General features: G+C 31.0%; 1 pseudogene; it reads right to left on the minus strand.

Annotated features, from left to right (window-relative positions):
* Positions 1-1376: 1376 nt before the first annotated feature.
* On the minus strand, positions 1377-3786 carry LOC142528551 (8-hydroxygeraniol dehydrogenase-like; annotated as a pseudogene).
* Positions 3787-8607: the final 4821 nt, after the last annotated feature.

The following is an 8607-nucleotide window of genomic DNA, read 5'->3' on the forward strand; positions in this document are numbered from 1 at the left end:
AATTATTAATATCGTTTATTTTATTTTTGGTGTTTCAGTCACAAAACCTCATAAAATTTAAAATTATATTTATTAAAAAATTAAAATTTTATTACACTACATAACAAAAAAATAATAATTTTTATTGATCTATAAATTGAAAATAATATTTATTTTTAATTAATAAATTTTAATTTTGTTTATTGATTATTATATAACATTTGATATTTAATTTTTTTCTATAATTTTAGTTAATTTATATCTTGATTTATTGCACATGATATTTTTCATTAACTTGAATAAATATATGTGTGTGTGATTAATACATAATTTGTTTAACAACACACGTATATAAGAATAACTATAATAAATTAAATATATTAAAATTTTATAAATTTACACTAATTAAAAATATTTGAACAATTTATTATTTATTTTCAGATACAAAAACTTGTCTTGTTTATTTTTTTGACATATTATCAAAAATAAAATTGATATATTTTTTATACAATTGAAATTATTATTATGTATTTTTTAAAAAAATTAATTATTTAAATAAACATGTTGAATTGATTTGAATAATTGAAGTTTAATTGCAATAAATTTAATACTGACTTATTTGTTGTCTTTCGTAAAATCAATATATAACAAATGTTATATTACGAGAGATAAATATTTGAAATAAGTAAAAGATATTCATGTTCAATTGCTAGTTCAAATAAATTTTAAAAAAATCAAAATAATAAATTACAAAATACACAGGGTTCTATGAAAAAGTTTACGAATGTCAATAAAAGTCACGCAAAATAAATATACAAGATTCTGTGAAAATATTTAGAAATCTGTGAGATTTTGCAAAAGTTAATAGAAATCTATAAATTGTACAACAAAAGTTTGTTCTCTGCAACAAATACACTGCTTAGTATGGTTTTCACTAAAATAAAATACGCATTTTTATATTAGTCAGAAAAATATATATATTTTTAATAATAATAATTTCACATTTTCCTTTTATGTACTATTCGTAACACTAAATTATTTTGGAACTCCAAAAGTAACTTCGGATTAAATCAAATACAAAATTACGTAAATAATAATTTCCAAAATTATTGGACACAATGTTTACCAATCTAAAAACTTGTCCCAATAATTTAAAAAAATTGAATTTTAAAATTGAAAATTAGATCAATTGGTTTTGATTCCCCATTGTTGAGATAGGGAAATGGTCCAAGAGAAAATGATACAAAAATTATAGGGAAGATTTAGAAAATTATAGGGAAGATTTAGGCACGAAAAATATACCTTTGATCGTCAATGCTTGTCCTATGCAAATTCATTATCATTTTCAAACAAACAAAAAAATAAACTAAAACTACAAACAACACATAAAAGGTAGATGAAAACAAGAAGCCAAACCAGAAATGTAGTCTTTAAGCGTACATAGGCTGATCATAAACTTGATACAACAAGATCACTTGCCATAGCAGAGTCTCATCGTTTCGAAACAAAAAAAAAATTACAAAAACGCAACAAAAGAATCGATTATTCCCATACTCCGAAACTGTAACTTATTAAGAAGCAATTTTTTTTTATAAAGCCTCACTCAGCTTTCAACGATTTTTCAATGTCAATGACGAACCGATACTTCACATCAGATTTCAGGAGACGCTCCATAGCGGTGTTTATATAATCTATATTGATCATCTCCACCTCCGGTAGTATGTTGTTCTTGGCTGCAAAATCGATCATTTCTTGAGTCTCTTTCAGGCCCCCTATTGCACTTCCGGATATTGTCTTCCTCCCTATTATTCATTTTTTCCAAAGGTGACAGAATAAACAAGTGAATGAGTTTGTATTTTGGAGTCGGCAGAGTCTAAAACGAATGGATCGCAGTCCACAAAAAGTATACATCAATAAGAAATAGAACACTCAAATAGAAATGAAGACAATTTTTTCAGTGATGTTATTTTCAGTTCTTTCATTAGGATATCCGTGAAATTTTAGGTTTATTCTTTAATGACTTTTCCTTCATTTTTTTCCTAACAGACATTTATTCTCACCTTGAATCAGGGGAAAGGTGTGAAGCTCAAGTGGCTTTTCTGGAGCACCAAGCAAGATAAGCTTTCCATCGGGCTTTAACAAACTTATCAAAGGTACTAGGGGATGAACTGCGGACACGGTATCAAGGATTCCATCCAAAGTTCCTGCTGCAGCCTATGCACGCAAAATCAAATAAGTACGACGTTAGTAATTTACATTGTACTAGAATAGAAGAAAGTGATCCACTGAAACGAGAAGAAAGAAACCTGCATCTGCTCAGGATCGCGGCTAACTAAAAACTCATCAGCGCCAAGACTTTCAATAGCTTCCTTCTTTTTATTGATCGGCGTACTGATGACTGTCACATGAGTCCCGAAAGCCTTAGCAAACTTCACGGCTACATGGCCGAGGCCACCAAGACCAACTATACCAACTTTCAACCCCGGCTTGTCAAGTCCAAAGAACCTTAATGGGCTGTAAGTCGAGATCCCAGCACATAAGAGAGGAGCACCAATATCGAGAGGCAGATTCTCAGGCCAACGAATGACGAAATGCTCGTCAGCAACCATGAGATTAGAATAACCTCCATATGTAACGGTCCCGTCAGAGCAAGGCATACTGTATGTGAATATTTGTTTGGGACAGTAGTTTTCGAGATCAATAGCACACTGATCACATTGGCGGCATGATCCGACCAAGCAACCTACGCCTACTTTGTCTCCAACCTTGAATTTCTCCACCGTTTCACCTACCTCAGTAACAATCCCCACGATCTCATGCCTACATATCAATAAAATTAAGCATATGTATCATGCCCCTTTTGCGCAGTTACCATATTGTGACCAGCAAATACATCAAATTCTAACATAAATATTTAAATTGAGTTGAGGATTAAACATACGTATACAGCAACAACATTGGACCAAAAAGTCAACACTCGAGCAAGAACTATTCAAAATAGTAAACAGCCCTTCTCATTTTGCACTTGAAAATACAAATTCAACTATTATATTTTGCAACCGATATCATCAACAACCCACAAACTACAAAAATCTCGCTTGAATTCCTCCTAAATAATAGCACAAGAAAAAAACATAAACCCATTATACATCTAGAAAACATATCCACAAAATATTTACACGTGAATACACAAACTCACACAAACAGGATAAATCTTACCCAAGAACAATAGGATATAGAGTGGATCCCCCCGAACTTATTCTTGCCCATATGAAGAACCCATGATCTATTACACATCAAGAAAACATTTCCACATAATATTTACATATGAACACACATACACACGGAGTATAAATCTTACCCAGGAACGATAGGATATAGAGTAAATCCCCATTCGTTCTTGACCATATGAAGATCAGAAAGGCACACGCCACAATACAAAACTTTGAACTGCACATCATGCTCCCCAGTAGCCCTACAAATATTCCGCAAACTAAATGAAACCACCGAAAAAAAACCCATGTTTAACATTAAAAAAGATCAAAACTTTCATTATTCCCAGTTCTATAAAAATATTGAAAAACAAATGTAAACTCGGATCTGTACCTTTTGGAGAACTTGAAAGGAGCTAAAACCCCAGAAGTGTCGTTTGAAAGCCCATCCAACAGCCTTCACTGGGTGCTCTGTTTCCGGTGATTTCGCCATTAGTCAAAGCAATCTCCCTTCTCTCGCAGGAAAAAGAATCTCAAGAAAAATGCGTGTGAATGAATACAAGAACAACGGTATTTATAGCAAAATTAAAGGAAAAATTTATGTGAGCACGGATAGTTGTACGATAAATAATTAATTGAGAAATGATAAAAAAAATATTTGAAGTAAATAAGAATAAATAATATTATATTTGGTATGATTTTTGAGGATGAGATAAATAATAGTTTTTTGATGAATTGACAAAATTGTCATTCAAATTATGTGGTGGTGGGCGGCGGCGGCGACGGTCGTCGACGGTGGTTGGCCGGAAGTTGACGGTGGCTGGACGGTTGTCGACGATGACGTGGCGGCGGTAAAGTGGTAGTGAGTTTGGATTTAGGAGAAGGGTAAAATTGAAAAAACATGATGAATTAAGAGTGAGATAAATAATCATAGGGGGTGGGGAGTGATTATTTTATCACACCTAATATAACCTAATCATTCATAGGAGGGATATACTTGGTTAAATAATCAACCCTACCAAACATGTGATTAGGTGTGTTAAAAAAATAAACCCACCTAATTACCCGTACCAAACGCACCGTAAACAGATTTTTTTAAAAAATTGATATTATAAAACGTTTGCAACATTTTTCATATTCAAATATATAAAAAGAAGAAGTGCGTCAAACATGTTCAATATTATCGATTCATTTGAATTGTTTTTACCAATTTTGGGTGATATATTAATTGAATGTGATTCTTAATTTTATTTCAAAACTTACAATATATGGTTTGGTGACATAATAACGGAGATTATTGTTCTAATTTCATTGATATTTTACGAATTTTTAATGGAGATTGTTGTTAAAATTATATTGATGTATGAAGATTATTGTTCTAATTCTATTGATATTTTACGAATTTTTAACGGAGATTATTGTTAAAATTCTAATGATATTTTACGAATTTTATTGATATCCGGAGATTATTGTTCTAATTCTATTGATATTTTACGAATTTTAACAATAATCTCCGTTATTATGTCAGCGACCCATGTAGTGTAAGTTTTGAAATAAAATCAAGAATCACATTCAATTAATATATGAAAATTGTAAAATTTTGGATAAATATTTAGAAATACAAAATTCACAGCACATATTTGAGAAAAAAGACTTTAAAAAATCTGTAATTTTAAGAAAATAAATTCATTCACCAAATAAATACCAAGAACTTCATGAAGTAGCTTTCTTGATAAAAAATAATTTTTTTTCTCTATTCTCGTAGCCTAAATGAATCCTAATCTACACATGACTCAAACTTAATGAAACATGTATAAGCAAAAAAAAACATTTATGAATTTTATCCTACATTGATTTTCAAAAATAATTTTTTTTTTATAACCAAGAAGATCACTTCAAATTGAACTGTTGAATTTTTTTTTATTCAGGCTCTAAACAATTATAGGAAATTTTTACATATAACTTTTTTGAAGGATTTTCTCGGATTCATGTTAAGACAAGTGGATAGTATTGCTTGGGATTTGGTACAATTTAAAATATTTAAACTGCAATGTTCATATTTAGTTTTTAGCAAAGAGACAATCGTTCGGTCTCGTAATTGATATCAGAATTAAAATCGCTTGTTTGATTCCATAAATGACAAGAAATGCAATTATTGGTATCATCATGTGTCGAGTAACTATTACTAATTAAACGATATCATTGTACAAATTAATTCTGTAATCATCAAAATAAATTAGTAGAATAATTTAATCTTACTTTCAATAAATGATCTTATTAATTTATTAATTTATTTTGTACGTACGTATGGTCGTGTTGTATAGTTATAAAATGAAATGGATTGTTATATAGGCAAATTAAAATAAAATAAGAATATTTAATTTTATCTTGAAAGAAGTGCTTTCAGCCAATCAAATAATTGTACAATAATTTACTGTTGTTACTTAATTAATAACCGTTTGAAACAACCAAAGTTTAAAATGGTCTAATGCATGTGACCTTTTTCGCAATTCGGCAGAACTTTGGAATATTTACAAGGGCGCTTGATGTTACCAAAAAAATACATCGGGTTCGTCGGTGAGCTTGATTTTGCAATCTTCACAGCGCGGGTCGGGACGAGAAATCGAGGTGGGTTTGCATAGACGAACAAAAGTCAAGGAATCTCACAAGTGTTTCAAGTGTGACACGTCCAATGATTAAGTTGGAGTCCGAACGAAAGTAAAAGAAACAAATTTTTAAGAAAGAAGTGAGTTAAACCGTAGAAAAATAAATAAATATTACGAGTTTGCAAAATCTGAAGTACATTTTTTTTTTCTTGTTGTGAGATTTGAAATATGTGATTTTAGAGTTTTTTTTAATGTGGTTGAGACGCAGCGTGATTTCAAATTTTAGTTGCATGATGCATAGTTGGTAGAATCACATAGTTTTAAAAATCAGTATTATCCCATTACATGATGTATAGTTGGTAGAATCATAGAGTGGCAATGAGATAATATTGATTTTAAAAACAAAAATAATTAAAGTTTATTTGGAAAAAAACAATAAAAGAACAGAAAAAATAAGAAAACAATCGAGACACTACAAATACATCATTAATGGGGGCACCATGTTCGAAACATGATTGGAAGAATGATCCTTAATTTAATTATTTATTTACTTTATTATTAATATTATTATTTTGGAATGATCTGGGGGAGGATCTTGCTTTTTTTAAATTGGGATCTTGTGTTTCTAAATCTTGAATAAACTCATAGGATATAAAAGAACAAAAATCATACATATCAGTTGTCTCACACAGAAAGAATATCTGTTATCTTTCTATATGAAAATATCATTTAATGTCAAATTTTGACCTAACTCAACCTCAAAAGATAGCTGAGATAAGGATTGTCCAAGACCATATATACAACTCTCAGGAATTTTATATAACCGATGTGAGACAACTAACACACCCCCCACGCCCAAAAATGAACATCTGGACCGTGAAGTTTACAAATGACCCAACTATGGGCAGAACGGGTGGTCCAACGATAGAACCCGAGCTCTGATACAATGTTAAGATTGAAATTTGGACATAATTCAACCCCAAAAGCTAGCTCAAGAGGGGGATTGTCCAAGACTATATAAACAACTCTCAAGAATTTTATATAACCGACGTGGGACAACTAACATCCATTACGAGTGAAATTGAACCTCCGAGCAACCTCCGCTCATAGCTTCGATACCAAGAGATCCGGTACCACTCACTATACAAGTCTTACTATCACCAGCCGCCTAATATTTCCAACAGCTTAAATATACCAAGTCAATCAAAACTCATTGTGTTCCATTGAAAATTATTAAAAAATGAAACCCTTTCCATGAAACTCAACACATTCAATATCATAATATACTACCACCTGCAATATACTGGAAGCTGCTGCCTTTACAACTTCCATCATTGGCCGCACATCTATATCCTTGGGCCAGAGCAACTTTTCTAAGAGCTGTTCCTCCAAGAACCTGAAACCATCAATGATCTGTGTGTGAGACTCTTAGTCCTGGATAACTTCAAGTCTTTTCTTATTTCTTAACTCGTGATATGATATCACTTTTCACCCCGACAAAAAACAAATGTTTGATATTTTCGTTTACTCATCATAGTTCATAGGATCCAAAGCTAATGCTAGGATCCAAAACTAATGCTTGGCCAGACTGCTTATTATTCTATCCTTTCAAAACGTCGCGAAGCTTAACTACCTTTGTCCAGTATATCTCGTCAATGTCAGGCAGGAATTTTCAAAGCTTATGTTTAATGTCCGGCATGTAATTTTGAAGTTTATTTTTACTTTCATTTTTTAAAAATATCTTTGAATGCACATCACCCTATGCCCTTTTTCCTCACCACAATCTAACTTTTCCTCTGAAATGTAAACAAAAAAAAGAGAGATAATAATGAACACGAAAGTCTACCAGCAAAACGATTCCAAAACTAAAGCAAGCTCATCATCTTTGCTGGGAACAAGAACAAAAACAAAGCAAACGAAAAAATGAAACAAATAACACCTGCAGCCCAAACCAGAGAGGACACAGAACTAAGGAACGGAAAAGATGGTCAAGAAAAAAGATTTCATTCTTTAATCTTCATGGAATGAAACTCATAACTTTGACTTAGATATCAATTCTAGCATCGAGAACTCATGTACGTTGGAGAGAGGTACAGAGATCGAGACAAAAATAGAGAACATGCCAAGGCCATTTCTACAATTTCATCAAGGGCGGTGTAGGTTGAGCGGTTGCGATGGCTGCAGCGCCGCAATTTCTTTCCGTCCGCTTATTGCCGCCGGCGGAGAAATTCACCAGGAGGCAACAGCTGCCGTTTGTATCAGGTTAATTTTTCTTCATCTCAATGGACAAAATTTTAAGTTTACTAAAAATATATTCTTTTTTAAAAAACCTCCCGAGAAATTATATATATTTATATATATATATATATATATGTTCTCTTAAATTGTAACATATTTTATTTTAAAAAAGAAATTCAAATCGTTTGTGAAAAGATTAAACTTTAAAATATATAATGATACAAAAAACTAAATGTTATTATATTAACATACTTAAATTTCATTATAACATTAGATTATAGTTTAATAATTAATTTTTTTCAAAAAAAAATTGCATAAATGATTTTTTTTAAAAAATAAATTAAAGTATCTTGAGGAGATAAACGGAGAACATTGTTTAATTTATATTTATATTTTATAGTATGTGTTCTTACCTACCACAATACGTAAGTTTGAAGATTCTCTTAGCCCATTAAAATCTCTATTAGTCCATCAATATATATCAATAATTAAGTCTCCCAAAGAATAAATACATAAATAATGTGACTTGACTTTAATTATGACCCATAAATGCATGGGTTGACCTACAAAAA

Source organism: Primulina tabacum, chromosome 1, assembly GCF_025594145.1.
Source record: "Primulina tabacum isolate GXHZ01 chromosome 1, ASM2559414v2, whole genome shotgun sequence".
NCBI classification, from domain to species: Eukaryota; Viridiplantae; Streptophyta; class Magnoliopsida; order Lamiales; family Gesneriaceae; genus Primulina; species Primulina tabacum.